The sequence below is a fragment of the Primulina tabacum genome, chromosome 4, assembly GCF_025594145.1.
Source record: "Primulina tabacum isolate GXHZ01 chromosome 4, ASM2559414v2, whole genome shotgun sequence".
NCBI classification, from domain to species: Eukaryota; Viridiplantae; Streptophyta; class Magnoliopsida; order Lamiales; family Gesneriaceae; genus Primulina; species Primulina tabacum.
This window is the reverse complement of record NC_134553.1, coordinates 29,071,519-29,088,745: the sequence shown is the minus strand read 5'-3', so window position 1 is coordinate 29,088,745 and position 17,227 is coordinate 29,071,519. Positions and strand designations below refer to the sequence as shown.

At 40.6% G+C, this 17,227-nt stretch overlaps 1 pseudogene; it reads right to left on the bottom strand.

Moving 5' to 3' along the window:
* The window catches only part of LOC142541939 (uncharacterized), a 122,994-nt pseudogene that overhangs the window by 83,601 nt on the left and 22,166 nt on the right, over positions 1-17,227 (bottom strand).

Sequence of the window (17,227 nt, the reverse complement as noted above, 5' to 3'; positions counted from 1 at the left end):
TTTAGAGGCTGATAAAGTAGGTTTAAGTCGTATTTTTAAGTTGGGAAAAGTTTAGTAAAGTTTCGGGTTAAAACTAGGACCCCGGTTCAAGTTTTAAAATGAATCGATTAAGTTTTTATACGGGCTCGAGTTTACGTCTAAGAAATATTCTTAAATATGTTTTGAGTTTTTTTAAGGATTTTGGTAAGCTTCGGGTTGAAATTTTGAGGTTCAGGGGTAAAATGGTCATTTTGGGTTTCAAGGGGCAAAATGGTCATTTTGCACCCGGGTCGAGTTTTTAGTCCTAGTAGCGCCCTGAGCATAATTTGTCATGTTTTCAAATGTTTATGTATCATATATATCACTTTTTACGTAATTACGAAAAATATGTTGCATGCTTGATTTTAAGGAAAAATTTACGTATATACATGTTTTTATAAGTGATGAATATGATGACACGTTTTTGAAGGATTGGAGTTGGTTGTGACTAATACGATTATATAAGAAATTATGAGCTGAGGCCAAGGCTCAATGAACGGGTAATGCTGTCGGTGATGTCCCCGCCGCCAGGTACCGCGGTTATATGAGATGGATCCATCGAATAGAGCTGATACAATAGAGCTGATACGAAATTCACAACTAATGAACTGAATCCAATAAAGTAAATGCATACGTATATGATGATATGATGAGATATGTTTTGACATGCCATGCTATATTACGACACATTTATATTTATGCTTTTAAGATCATGAAATGTATGTTACTTACAGTATTTTTCACTGTTGCATGTTATGTATATGTATTCGTTATAACGTTACAGGTGTGTTGAGTCTTTAGACTCACTAGGTGTGAACGATGCAAGTGAGCATGTCGATGAGGAGGCTGGAGGTGCCGAATTCTGAGTAGGCGGAGCTGTATGTGCGCACGATGAGGAGGCTGGAGGTGCCGAATTCTGAGTAGGCGGAGCTGTATGTGCGCACATGACCCGATGAGCATATTTTTCGCACATCACATTTTATGAGTTTAGAGTGGACGTGAACATTTTATTACGCTTGGTTTTGACATATTGTTAGTTATCAAGAATTTTACTTGGTTTATTTTTAAGTACATTTATGATGGCCGAGTTGGCAATTTTTAGCTGTAATATTTTATCTGTTATATGATTACGTTTATTTTTAAAAGGTGTATTTTTCAGTAGTATTGAAAGAGGATCGGTTAAGGTGCCCGCTTGCGCAAAAAAGTTTAAAATTATTTTTCATACAAGAGAATCGAGCACCCTAAACTATAGTGTGTAGCAAATATAATAAAACACAAAATGACATTCATAGGATGTTTTTAGAAAATTACCTATCAATCTTAAAAGATTGATGATGCCCCCAACTTAGTTGTCAAACAACTAAGCTCTTCAATGGCAAGACAAATCTTCAAGCTTCCAATTAGCACACCTTGCTCAAAAATTAATTCCACCACCAACAAGGAAGATCCACCTTACACTTGCACTAGAAATTGTAAGGCATTTTTCTTTGAGAAGAGAGTGCAATCCTCAATTATTGAAGAAGCAAAATGAATGAGAATGAATCTCCAAAATTTCGGCCAAGCTTGTTTTAGGAGAGAGGGAGGAGTGTTTTTCTTCGTGTATGAAAAAGTGATAAAGTGCATGAGCATGTCATGCATTGTTTAATGAAAAAGTTGCCTCCAACCCTTCACCTCCCTTGCATGCTTTTTACTTGGTCTTGTAACAATTACAAGGCCCATGGACTTTTATTTAAATGTCTCAAACACATTTGAGACCATTTAAACTTTACTTGATTTTACTCAAGCCCACTAGTTTAATAATTATTTCTAATTGGACTCTACAAGGCCCAATGTTGTTTAATTAATTCAACACTTGAATTATTTTAATTATTTGGACTCTACTAGATCCACTAGTGTTTAATTAATTCCATACTTGAATTAATTTAATTTAGTCCATAATAATGTTTATGAAAATCACAATTTTCAAACACATTATTTATTTGGCCAACTTTTAATTTAGGAACAATTCCTCAAATTAAAAATGTGCACATTCACCTTATAGAAGTCATACTTCTAATTTTCCTTGCGCTTATAAACTCCTTTATAAGTTGTTCAACACATTGAAATTTTTTTACTTCTCAACGGGATCTAGAAAGTTAGCACTTGTGTGGCCTTCAATGATTTATTAATACAACTAGCCGTGTTGTCGAGGCCTAAAAATCATTACTTTGAAAATTGCGGAAAATTTAAAACTTTTCTTTTCAAATAATTAAAATTGCCTCAATCATAAATGAACTGATACATAAAGTTTGATGTTTAAAATGACAGCGGAAGAATTAACATTTTTCGAAATAAAAATAAAAAGTTTTTCCAACGATAATGAAAATGTTTGAGCCATCAAATAATAATCAATGCTGAACTGAGGTCCTCGGGTCCTACTACTGCCGACTCGAGCTGGCTCACTGGTCCCCGCCCTCGGTCCCGACATCATCAGTACCTACAACAATCAAGTCTAGTGAGTCTAAAGACTCAACATGCATATATCGTAAATAACAAGTAAATAAATAGTAAGCTTGCATGCAAGTGAAAAATATCATGCCATGAGGCATATCGTAAAAATGTCGTGTCATGATTAATTATAATACGTGCATAACTAAACTGAAAATCATAGTGAAAATGTTTGCTCCGTGGAGCCCTGTACTGAAATAGCCTGTAGTAATTTTTCTTGTGAGATTATGGTCTACGCATGTGGTCCCTGAACTGAACTGACCGGTAACTGGCTACCGGGCCGGTAACTGGCGACCGAACTTAATAATGTACGTCTAATCAGACTACTGCCACAGTACTGGGTGAAACAACTGAACTGACCGGTAACTGGCGACCGGACTTAGTAATGCTCTCATAACCGGTAACTGACGACCGGACCAGTAACTGGCGACCGGATTTAATCATGATAGTAAAGTGACCACAAGTCATATCGCATAAATCTCAAAATTTGTATTTTTGCACGTAATATAATTAAATAACTGAATTAAATATCCTGTAACAATTTTACTGAATGGATTGATTCGCTCTCAGGCTCGCTGCAACCTAAATATGCCATGAAAAATATGCAATAGTTTTTATTTGACCAAACCATGAAATTAAAAACCAAAAGCTGAGACAAATGTGCCTAATGACTTCGTATTTAATCATGACTCCGAACCAACCCGAACCAACACTGAAACATCATATAGTCATGATTAAAATACGCTTAAAATGATGAATTAATGCTCCTCAAATGATGCATGTCGAATCTTAGGTGAATGGAGGCCAAAACATGAAACGCTCTCGAGAGAGTCAATTTGGCACATCGCACCGTAAATTCTCGTACAACCTCAAAAATGATCTGAATGACGAACGGCAAAAAACATGACCTTCCTAACTTGATAAGGCACTGTCCACTATATGGCCATGGGCTAAAATCCAAACAAGAACTCAAACGACGCCTGAGAACAACAGCACACTTTCTGTCAAAATTACAGCAGCTGCGCACTTGCTTTCCTTGTGTCGTTTTCGAGACTACCGGCCATTGGGGCTTGTACCACTAACCAGAGACTCTTACCAACATCCCAAGGAATGATTTGAACCATGGCTATGGGCCCTAGACCAGCCGCAATTCGCACCATTCAGCAAACACCCGAAAACTCCAACCGAGAACACCTTGCATGCGTGTGTGGTGTTGTGTTTCATTTTTTGTCTTGTGTTGTTCCAGTGGCCATTTGATTGACCATGGCATGATCTAGACATCTTGGGGTATGGTATGAACCGTGGCTATGGGTCATAGGCCAACCAAGATCCACACCAATCCACCAAAATTCGAAACACACATGTTGTACAAAGGAAGAGCCGAAATGGGGAAGGGGCTGTTCTTGTTGTTTTATTTGAAAACCGATTCACCATGGAGAAGCCACCAAAAGGGAGACTTAGTCACATTCTTAGACCTGCTAGGGAAGTGATCTAACCATGGATATAGGTCTTGTGGCAGCCATGATCAGATTCATTTCCTATATGACAGCAACACAGAATTTCGAAAGGTTCAAATGGACAACAAGTGGTGTTGCTGTCATTTTCGTGTCTTCCAGCGTGCATGGGGTTGAATGAGTGGACCAACATGGTCCTAATGCATCCTATTACATGTCTAGATGTCATCTTGGGAGCATGGAATCGAACCAATACCTGCAACTCACAAAACAAATGAAACCGTGAAGCTTGAATTGGAAGGGCCGAAAATCTGCATGTTGTTTCCTGAAAATCTTGCTATGTTTCGGTTTTTACCATAGAAATAATGATCATGCATTGAAAATAAATGATAATAGGACTTGATTGAAGATTCAAGGAAGAATATATGCATGCCTGATTTTGTTTTGAAAGAAAAACAAATGAATAAGACGATCCGGCGCGGAGGAGGTGGAGTGCTTTCTTTTCTACCTTTCTTGCTCTCGATTTTTCCTCTCTTTCTAGCTATGATGCTGCACGGTTTTTGCCACTCTAAACTCTCTGAATTTCGGTCATGGGGGAGGAGAATGATGGTTGGAAAGGTGAGGGGGAAGATCCACTAATAAAGGGATTAAAATGCAAGACCAAGTCTACCTCTCATTTAAATTTTAAATTTGTTTGAACAAGTCTTCTTGGGAGGGATCATGGCCGATATTTGTTTCATCTAGACTAGGTGAGGATAAGGTTGATCATTAATTAAATGGTGCTAGAAAAATGAAGGGATTATGCTACTAATTAAATACAAAGAAAGGGTCAAAGGTGGTGGGGTGGCAAGGCATGCTAAGTCATCCAAGGGGCCGAAAATCATCAATACAAATGAAGGGAAATGTTGTTTAGTTACTAAATTTATAACCTTAAAAACCTCACCTATCCTTTAAATAATTTAGTGAACTAACCCCTTAATTAAGGAACTTAAATGAATTTATTTTTCTACTCACCTCAAGTAACTAAAATAATTCCTTAAAATTTCTTATTAACTTAAATGGACTTACTTGCTAGCTAAAATAAATTCTGGAAATATTTTCCTAAATCTTAAATTTTATCTCTAAACTCCAACTCCAGTCCGGCCTCCCTGAATTAACTGAAATGATAAAAATCAAAATACTGCATAAAATAATTAACTTAAGGAAAAGCATTTAAATACTCATGCAATAAAAACATTTTAAAATTTAAATATTAGAATTATGCTTGGATTATACGTAGTATAAGTTACGGGTTCTACAATTCTTCCCCCCTTAAAAGAAATTTCGTCCTCGAAATTAAGACTCACCGAATAACTCGGGGTACCGACTCCTCATCTCTGTCTCGGATTCCCACGTAGCTTCCTCCTCTGAGTGGTTGAGCCATTTGACTTTGACTCGCCTAACCAGCTTGTTCCGAAGCTTCTTCTCTTGCCTGTCTAGGATCTGCACTGGTCTCTCCTCATAAGATAGGTTCGGAGTAAGCTGCAATGGCTCGAAGTTCAAGACATGCGAAGGATTCGCCACATACTTCCTCAGCATAGAGACGTGAAAGACATTGTGTACTCCGGCCAGATTCTGCGGGAAGAGCCACACGATAAGCTAGCGTCCCAACTCTGTCGAGGATCTCAAATGGTCCAATGAATCTTGGACTGAGCTTCCCTTTCTTCCCAAATCGCATGACCCCCTTCATAGGTGCCACCTTCACAAAGACATGATCGCCGACAGCAAACTCTAAATCTCTCCTCCTCTGATTTGCATAGCTCTTCTGTCGACTCTGAGCGGTCCTCATCCTATCACGGATCTGGGCTACTACATCGACAGTCTGCTGAATAATCTCTGGACCCAACTCTGCTCTCTCTCCTACTTCATCCCAATGAATAGGAGATCTACACTTACGTCCATATAGTGCTTCATACGGAGCCATACCAATAGAAGACTGGAAGCTGTTGTTATAGGTGAACTCAACCAATGGTAAGTTCGACTCCCAACTCCTAGAGAAATCAATGACGCAAGCACGGAGAAGATCCTCCAAAATCTGAATGACTCACTCTGACTGCCCATCTGTCTGCGGATGGAAAGCTGTGCTAAACAACAACTTCGTACCCATAGTCGAATGCAAACTCTTCCAAAACGAGGAAGTGAATCTGGGATCTCTGTTAGATACGATAGAAACTGGAATGCCATGGAGTCGGACAATCTCTCGGATATACAGCTCTGCATACTGAATCATGGTGAATGTCGTCTTAATAGGCAAGAAGTGCGCTGATTTGGTAAGACGATCTACAATCACCCAGATAGCATTTGATCCTCTGGCTGACTTCGGCAATCCGGTCACAAAATCCATGGTAACGTTCTCCCACTTCCACTCGGGAATAGGAAGAGGCTTGAGCAAATCTGCTGGTCTCTGATGCTCGGCCTTCACTAACTGACAGGTCAGACACTCGGATACAAACCGTCTGATTTCCTTCTTCATACGAGGCCACCAATACAATAGCTGCAGATCTTTGTACATCTTCGTACTCCCTGGATGAATGGAGTACGGTGACAGGTGGGCCTGTGATAGAATATCTTCTTGAATAGAATCAATGCTAGGAACCCATATCCTGTCTCGGTATCTCACAATACCATCGTTGACTGAATACAAGGCACTGCCCTTGGCCTCGTCTCTCTGCTTCCACTTTGCTAACTGCTCATCTGATGACTGATCACTGCGAATACGGTCCATAAGGGAAGACTGAATGGTCAAGGTAGATAGACAAGGAACTCTACCTCGAGGATAAGTCTCAAGATCAAACCTCTGCATCTCAAACTGAAGAGGTCTCGAAACTGTCAAATGGGCCATCACTGCAACTTTCCTGCTCAATGCATCTGCAACTACATTAGCTTTACCCGGGTGGTAGCTAATGTCACAATCATAGTCCTTCACAAGCTCCAACCAACGCCTCTGACGCATATTCAGTTCCTTCTGCGTAAAGAAATACTTGAGACTGTTGTGGTCGGTAAAGATCTGGCACTTCTCTCCATACAGATAGTGCCTCCAAATCTTCAGTGCAAAAACTACGGCGGCCAACTCTAGATCATGGGTAGGGTAGTTCTTCTCATGGATTTTCAACTGTCTAGAAGCATAAGCTATCACCCTCCCATGCTGCATCAATACGGCGCCAAGACCGAGCTTCGAAGCATCGGTATACAGAACAAACTCACCGGACCCTGACGGCACAGCCAAAACTGGTGCTGAGATAAGAGCTTGCTTCAAAGTATCGAAGCTCTTCTGACACTCCTCGCTCCAAACAAATTTCACATTCTTCTTTGTCACTGCTGTGAGTAGAACTGCAATCGAGGAGAATCCCTTGATGAACTTCCGATAATATCCTGCTAGTCCAAGAAAACTGCGGATCTCTGATGCATTCTGCGGCCCAACCCAATCTCTGACTACTGCAACTTTCGCTGGGTCTACCTTGATGCCACTGCTGGAAACAATGAGGCCTAAGAACGCCACCTTCTCTAACCAGAATTCACATTTACTGAACTTTGCGAATAATTTGTACTTCTGCAATGTCTGCAACACTGTGGTCAGATGCCTGCTGTGATCCTCCCGATTCTTGGAGTAGACGAGAATGTCGTCTATGAACACTATCACAAACTGATCGAGGTACGGCTGAAATACGCGATTCATGAGATCCATGAAGATCGCTGGCGCATTGGTCAAACCGAACGGCATCACAAGGAACTCGTAGTGGCCATAACGAGTCCTGAAAGCTGTCTTCGAAACATCAGCATCTCTCACCCTCAACCGGTGATAACCGGAACGCAGATCTATCTTGGAGAAAATCGAAGCTCCCTGCAACTGTTCAAACAGATCCTCAATCCTCAGAAGTGGGTATTTATTCTTCACTGTAACCCTGTTCAACTCCCGTTAGTCAATACAAAGTCTCATAGAGCCATCCTTCTTCTTAACAAACAAGACTGGCGCACCCCAAGGTGAGCAACTAGGGCGAATGAACTCCTTGTCAAGAAGTTCCTGAATCTGCTTCTTAAGCTCTGCCATTTCTGTCGGTGCAAGTCGGTACGGTGCTTTGGAGATTGGAACCGTACCTGGCATAAGCTCGATAGAAAACTCCACCTCTCTCTCAGGTGGCATACCAGAGACGTCCTCCGGAAAAACGTCTAAGAAGTCTCTAACAATCGGAACATCTGAAGCTGACTGACTGGCTGCCTCGGGAACATATACAAAGGTTGCTAGAAACGCCCGACACCCTCTATGCATGAGCTTCCTAGCCTGGACATATGGAATAATGCGCGGTAAGGGAAAGTACCTGTCTGGCTCAAATAAGAACTGCGTCATTCCAGGCGGTCGGACTAGAACAGATCTCCGCTGGAAGTCAATCAAAACTCTGTTCCGCAATAGCCAGTCCATCCCTAGGATGATGTCAAACTCTGGCATCGGCAACACGATCAGATCCGCATAAACGAGGTTGCCATGGAGCTCAAGATCTATGTCTCGGATCACATTGGTGGCTGCCATCTCCTCGCCTGAAGGCAACACTACTGAATAGGCTATATCTAGCCCGATGGTCTTGACTTTGAGGAAATTGGCAAAGACCTCCGAAATAAATGAGTGTGTAGCCCCTGAATCTATTAAGGCCTTGGTAGCTGAGCCAGCTATGAAAATTCTCCCTGAAAGTTCGGAACACTAAGCGGAAACCAATAATCACAAGAGTTAAGTTTATAGACATGCAAAGGTCACAGTTCTTCTAACTAAATCCCGGAAATAAATACTGAGTAGAGCATGCAATCCTATTGCAAATATAAGTTAAAAATCTTAATCCCGATTCCCAAAACATTAAATCTCAAATGTAAGCTTAAAGCTTAAAGGTACCTGTCATCAACATGGTATCGGGGTTCGTCTCCGTCGCATGGAGAGCAAACACTCTGCCCTGGGTGGGCAGGTTCTTCTGAGGGCAATACGGCAGCGTGTGGCATGGGCTACCACACTTGTAACACTTCCTTGAGCCAAACATACATACTCCGGGATGACGGCGTGAGCATTTAGGGCAAGCCGGATGCTCAAAGGTCCTCGGGATGGCACGTCCCTGCTGCTGAGGTCCTCCTCTATTTCGGTGCGGCCCGTGAAAAGGCCTCTTGTGCTGATGCTGATGCTGCTGAGGAGGAGGGCGGTGTGGTACCTGGATTGGGCAATTGCCCTGACGGTCTCTCTCGATGTCCTGCTGATCCTGCTCTGCGGCTAAGGCTTTGGAGACAGCAACCTCATATGAAGTAGGGTCAGACACCATAACATCACGGCGCAAGATCGGCCGTAGACCCACCAAGAAATGCATCAACTTGGCTATAGCATCATTCGCGATCAGGGGCACAAAATGACAACCCCTCTCAAACTTACGGATGAACTCCGTAACAGTCGAATCTCCCTGTCTCAGGCTCATGAACTCAGTGGTCAACCTGGTGCGTACTTCCTCAGTAAAATATTTGGAGTAGAATACCTCCGTGAAGCGTGCCCAAGTCAGGGTAGCCAAGTTAAGGGCTACTGAAGCTCCTTCCCACCATAAGCGGGCATCTCCTCCGAACAGATAAGAGGCACAACGAATTCGATCTGAATCTCCAAGCTCCATAAACTCGAAGATAACCTCGAGGGACTTGATCCAGCCCTCGGAAATCATGGGGTCCGACGTCCCTGAAAACTCCTTCGGACGCATCTTCATAAATCTCTCGTAAACAGCCTCGGGCCCTGTCGGCCTGGTCGCCACCGCATTGTTCCCCGCAAACTGTGCGAAGAACTGAGTCATCCCAGCCAGCATCTGGGCATTCATGTCCGGTGGAGGCGGTGGTGGAAGTGGTAGGTCTCTCTCCTGTCTCTGCTCCTCCCTGTCCTGTCGGCGAAGCTCCTAATCTCTATTGCGCTCGAGGATGCGCCTAGGGGGCATATTGTTCCATAAATAACCTATACGTAACTAACATGCATAACTCCATCATTAATTTAAATTTAAATACTGAACAATAAAAATCTGGGCGTAAAATATCTCATGAAATCATGCTGTTGAAAATAATTCATGCTTTAAATGAAATGCGTAAATGTAAAACTTACAGACCGAAGACGTGACTTCGTGAGCTTCTCGAGATCAGTAGTAGTACAACCCTATACAGAACCATTGCTCTGATACCAGCAGTCGAGGCCTAAAAATCCTTACTTGAAAAATTGGGAAAATTTAAAATTTTTCTTTTCAAATAATTAAAATTGCCTCAATCATAAATGAACTGATATATAAAGTTTGATGTTTAAAATGGCAGCGGATGAATTAACATTTTTCGAAATAAAAATAAAAGGTTTTTCCAACGATAATTAAAATGTTTGAGCCATCAAATAATAATAAATGCTGAACTTAGGTCCTCGGGTCCTACTACTGCCGACTCGAGCTGGCTCACTGGTCCCCGCCCTCGGTCCCGACATCATCAGTACCTACAACAATCAAGTCTAGTGAGTCTAAAGACTCAACATGCATATATCTTAAATAACAAGTAAATAAATAGTAAGCTTGCATGCAAGTGAAAAATATCATGTCATGAGGCATATCGTAAAAATGTCGTGTCATGATTAATTATAATACGTGCATAACTGAACTGAAAATCATAGTGAAAATGTTTGTTCCTTGGAGCCCTGTACTGAAATAGCCTGTAGTAATTTTTTTGGTGAGATTATGGTCTACGCATGTGGTCCCTGAACTGAACTGACCGTTAACTGGCGACCGGACTTAATAATGTACGTTTGATCAGACTACTGCCACAGTACTGGGTGAAACAACTGAACTTACCGGTAACTGGCGACCGGGCCGGTAATTGGCGACCGGACTTAGTAATGCTCTCATAACCGGTAACTGACTGACAATCGGACCGGTAACTGGCGACCGGATTTAGTCATGATAGTAAAGTGACCACAAGCCATATCGCATAAATCTCAAAATTTGTATTTTTGCACGTAATATAATTAAATAACTGAATTAAATATCCTGTAACAATTTTACTGAATGGATTGGATCGCTCCCAGGCTCGCTGCAACCTAAATATGCCATGAAAAATATGCAATAGTTTTTACTTGACCAAACCATGCAATTAAAAACCAAAAACTGAGACAAATGCGCCTAATGACTTCGTATTTAATCATTACTCCGAACCAACCCGAACCAACACTGAAACATCAAATAGACATGATTAAAATACGCTTAAAATGATGAATTAATGCTCCTCAAATGAAGCATGTCGAATCTTAGGTGAATGGAGGCCAAAGCATGAAACGCTCTCTCGAGAGTCAATTTGGCACATCGCACAGTAAATTCTCGTACGACCTCAAAAATGATCCGAATGACAAACGGCCAAAAACATGACCTTCCTAACTTGATAAGGCACTGTACAGTCCAAGGCCATGGGCTAAAATACAACCAAGGACTCAAACAACGCCTGAGAACAACAGCACACTTGCTGTCAAAATTACAGCAGCTGCGCACTTGCTTTCCTTGTGTCGTTTTCGAGACTACCGGCCATTGGGGCTTGTACCACCGACCAGAGACTCTTACCAACATCCCAAGGAATGATTTGAACCATGGCTATGGGCCCTAGACCAGCCACAATTCGCACCATTCAGCAAACACCCGAAAACTCCAACCGAGAACACCTTGCATGCGTGTGTGGTGTTGTGTTTCATTTGCTGTCTCGTATCGTTCCAGTGGCCATTTGATTGACCATGGCATGATCTAGACATCTTGGGGTATGGTATGAACTGTGGCTATGGGCCATAGGCCAACCAAGATCCACACCAATCCACCAAAATTCGAAACACACATGCTGTACAAAGGAAGAGCCGAAATGGGGAAGGGGCTGTTCTTGTTGTTTTATTTGAAAACCGATTCACCATGGACCAAGCCACCAAAAGGGCGACTTAGTCATGTCTTAGACCTGCTAGGGAAGTGATCTAACCATGGCTATAGGCCTTGTGGCAGCCATGATCAGATTCATTTCCTATATGACAGCAACACAGAATTTCGAAAGGTTCAAATGCACAACATGTGGAGTTGCTATCATTTTCGTGTCTTCCAGCGTGCATGGGGTTAAATGAGTGGACCAACATGGTCCTAATGCATCCTATATTACATGTCTAGATGTCGCCTTGGGATTCTGGAATCGAACCAATACCTGCAACTCACAAAACAAATGAAACCGTGAAGCTTGAATTGGAAGGGCCGAAAATCTGCATGTTGTTTTCTGAAAAATCTTGCTATGTTTCGGTTTTTACCATAGAAATAATGATCATGCATTGAAAATAAATGATAATAGGACTTGATTGAAGAGTCAAGGAAGAATATATGCATGATTGATTTCGTTTTGAAAGAAAAACGAATGAATAAGACGATCCGGCGCGGAGGAGGTGGAGCGCTTTCTTTTCTACCTTTCTTGCTCTCGATTTTTCCTCTCTTTCTAGCTATGATGCTCTCGGTTTTTCCCACTCTAAACTCTCTGAATTTCGGTCATGGCGGAGGAGAATGATGTTGGAAAGGTGAGGGGGAAGATCCACTAATAAAGGGATTAAAATGCAAGACCAAGTCTACCTCTCATTTAAATTTTAAATTTGTTTGAACAAGTCTTCTTGGGAGGGATCATGGCCGATATTTGTTTCATCTAGACTAGGTGAGGATAATGTTGATCATTAATTAAATGGTGCTAGAAAAATGAAGGGATTATGCTACTAATTAAATACAAAGAAAGGGTCAAAGGTGGTGGGGTGGCAAGGCATGCTAAGTCATCCAAGGGGCCGAAAATCATCAATACAAATGAAGGAAAATATTGTTTAGTTACTAAATTTATAACCCTTAAAAGTAAGGCCCGAGAATTTTATCCTATTAATCTGAAATGATTTGGGGATAATTGATATTATTATAGACGGAAAGGATCGGACCGGGAAAGACGAGAAATGCATGAAAATGTGCGAGGAATAGTAGCCTCGCGCATATGCGCGGCACAGATGTGCGCATATGCGCGACGAGGGCAGAGAACCTTGCGCATATGCGCGACACGAATCCGCGCATGTGCGCGAGGTAACCCGAGAGTTGTGAAGAAATTTGAAGGACCTCGCGCATATGCGCGAGGCGCTGTGCATGATACGCGCCGAGACATTATGTCTCGCGCATATGCGCCGAAGAGGGTCGCGCATATGCGCGAGACGTGTTGCTCGTATGGTGAGCCATTTGCCCTTCACATGCAATATATATATATATCAAAAACGATTTTGTCCCTCAGAATCAGCTAAATCGAGGAAGGGGCTTCAGTACTGTGTTCCTATCGACGTAGGCTACAACCGAAGAAGGGGCTTCAGTACTGAGAAATCCGTCTATCTGATTTTGAATCCGATTTCAGTACTGTGTTCTTATCGACGTAGGCTACAAATAGACGTAAGTTTTACTACGTTTTGATATGATTTGAAATTATGGTATTGTCAGAATCTGATATGATTCTTATATGATGTTCTGGTCATGTTAGACATCGTATAATCGAAACCGGACTGAAGAATAAATACCATATGGAATTGTTATGATTTTCGGAGTTGTTTTGGAATCGATTTGATATCAAAATTGAACTGTTATCGATTATGAGGTGTTGGAATTGATATCTGACTGATATGGTAGTGCTGGATATATTGAAATTATGACATCATATTGTTGAAACAAAAATTGATTTAATTCTGATTATATCCAGTGTTTTTTGAGTGGTGTATTGATACCGTACCCTCGATATTGTTATTGTCAGACTGAGTATTGACAGGCTTTGAGTTCGAGACTTCGACAGAGTCAGAGTATCAGAAAGAAAGGTATAAATTAATGTTGAGTTGGGATTGCACAACTCGAGTGAGGTTTGACTCGAGTTTCCCTAAATCACATACTTAGTTTATTGTATTGATATTTATAATTGATGAGATTGATGTTTGGAGTCTATTGATTTATAGCCACTGCATGTATTGACTACTGATTCGTTTAGTCATGGGCTGAGTCGCCTAGTCACCAGCTGATTCGTCTGGTTATTGGCTGATTCGTCTAGTTATCGACTGATTCGTCTAAACTTTGGCTGATTCGCTTAATTACTGGCTGATTCTTGTAGTTATTGGCTGATTCGCTTAATTCTTGACTGATTCGTCAATTCTGCGGCTGTTTCGCCCAGACACTGGATATATGAATTATATCGATGCCGTTTAGGGTTGATTCATTCCTATCGACTGAGATTCGATATAATTATCAATATCCAGACATTGGGATCCCTAGGTTAGAGTTGAGTCGAGTCTGAGACGACGCGTTGTTTGAGTCGAGTCTGTGATGACTAGTTGATTTACAGTTTTGATATTATACATGTTTGTTGATTGGCTGCATGTGAATGATATTTGTTATATGCTTTTGTATATGTTTTTATATGATTGCATGTTTACATTGTTTATACTGGGATTTATTCTCACCGGAGTTATCCGGCTGTTGTCTTGTTTTGTATGTGTGCATGACAATAGGTGGGACAGGTTCAGGGTCGAGAAGATGAAGAGAGATCGTGATTAGAGTGGAGGCTCCGGACTTGGATTAGAGATAGGGTTGGACACTTGATATTAGCTGTTAAACCTTAGTTGAATAAATGTATGTAGTACAGGACTTGTTCTTTTATACTGAGTTGTATATATGTTTTATTTCACTACGTTCCGCATTTTAAAAAAAAATTTAGACCCTGTTTTATAATTGATTAATTAGTCCCAATTATGATTAAGAACATGATTAGCGTCCGGGTCCCCACATTAAAAGCCTCACCTATCCTTTAAATAATTTAGTGAACTAACCCCTTAATTAAGGAACTTAAATAATTTATTTTTCTACTCACCTCAAGTAACTAAAATAATTCCTTAAACTTCCTTATTAACTTAAATGGACTTACTTGATAGCTAAAATAAATTCTGGAAATGTTTTCCTAAATCTTAAATTTTATCTCTAAACTCCAACTCCAGTCCGGCCTCACTGAATTAGCTGAAATGATAAAAATCAAAATACTGCATAAAATAATTAACTTAAGGAAAAGCATTTAAATACTCATGCAATAAAATCATTTTAAAATTTAAATACTAGAATTATGCATGGCTTATACATAGTCTAAGTTACGGGTTCTACACGTGGGTTCACATCTTAATGTGATTCGGGACTAAGGATGTCCTTATATGAGCATACCCCAATTGCTTCATTCTTAATTATCAACTCCTTGATAATAAGAACGTCAGAACTCAAGTCTGATAGTACCCAACCAATCATGTTAAACGCCTAGCAGCATCGCTTACATGATTACTTAGGTATCAAATGATAGTGCCTGCAAGAACCATTCAATTATGGTTAACGTACAGTACGGTCCCTTCATCTCATATATCCCGACCGATTCGACAACTATTGGTATATAGAGAGCTGTCAAAGAATCGATACTATGTGTCATGTCGTAGTCGCATCGATGGTGCAATCTAAGAAACCACTTTCTTCATTCCACCATACTCTGATCAGAGATTTCATACTACATACACATAGGATATCCATACCCGAAGGTAAGCGGTGAATCCCCGACTACAATGCATCGACTCATATATGTTTCGAAAAAACACCCAACTTTGCCACCTGATGACCCCATATGAGTCGGTATACAAGTCAAAGTGCAATGGTAGCATATAGAGCCTCAATGTTGTCCCGGGTCATAAGGACTAATGGTGTACAACCATAAACTATGACGTTTTCACTCAATAAGTGAGAAACACTTGGAAAGTCCTTTATGGAGGGTTGTTCAGTGCACTCTACAAGGAGCACCTATATGCATGTTCATACATCACAATGTCCCCTACCAATGAAACATGGTAATCACATCGCAGAAACGAGCCTCAATCTCGAGCGGCCTATATCCTTCTTAGCGGCGGCTGAATCGACTAAGAACTGTTTAGAATATACAGTATTGCAAATATGAGTTTCATGATACTCATCATATGAGCATGTAAAACCCCACTCCCATGACATTTAAATTAAGTAAATAACATGCGGAAGCCTTTCATTTCCAAGGAAAAGAAACATATACTATTTACATCAAAACCATTTCCAAGGTTAAGGTACATGATCATTCACAATGTATTATCCATAACATAACCAAAAGCCAACACAAACCTTTCATTTCATTCATTTACTAAACTACATGAAATTTTAAAACTTTACATATGTTCACTCCACCACAATTTCAAAATGACAAAACCAAAAAGTCTTTCCCTTGGCATCTTATATGACTTCTCCCGCCTCGAACAATCCCTTTCAGTCCTTCTTATCACCTGCATCACATGACATTAACTGGAATGAGAATAAAATAAAGTAAGTAAGAAGTTGTACATAGAAATTACATATACATAGCTTTGGCTTAGAACATGACTATGGCAATGGCGATAAAGAATGAATCATAAATCTCAAATCAATGTAAAGGGTATCATATCATGAATTAAAGGAAGGAAATGACAGTCCTGTGACCTGTGACATGTGGCAAGTATCTCTTTGATATAAATATCAAAACTGTGAGAGATACTTCATAATCATGTGATTGGCCAATGACATGCATGAATTACTATCATTCCTTGGCTTTAATCATAGGAAATCTCATTGAGGCATTTATAAAAACACTTGGTAGGCACAATGGTGTATTAGCTCCTTGATCAATGAATTCAATGAAAATCCTTGAACAATGAACATATAACAATATATAGATCAAATATATGCCAATGAAAGGATCTAATTATCAATAAACATGGCTTATATATATATATATATATTCATCATGTGAGCTCAAGGAGAAGTTTCTACTTACAACCAAATAGAGATACACTAGCCTTGGCACTTGGTGATGATTCTTGATCCTTCTCTTAGCTTAGATGAAGATACCAACTTGGATTGAAGGAATAAATCAAGAGATGATCGGAGGGGAAGAAGAAAATGGAAGAACCCTAGCTCTAAACCGATGGAGTAGGAAAAAAGGAAGAGAAAATGATACAAATACACTTTCCAAACTATTTTTATTCATTCCCAACCTCAAAACACGTTTTCTAACATGTTCTGGGTGCAGTGGCGCGTGATCCGGCGCACCCGCGCGCCACATTCTGCCTAAAAAAACAAAATTTCAGCAATGGACGC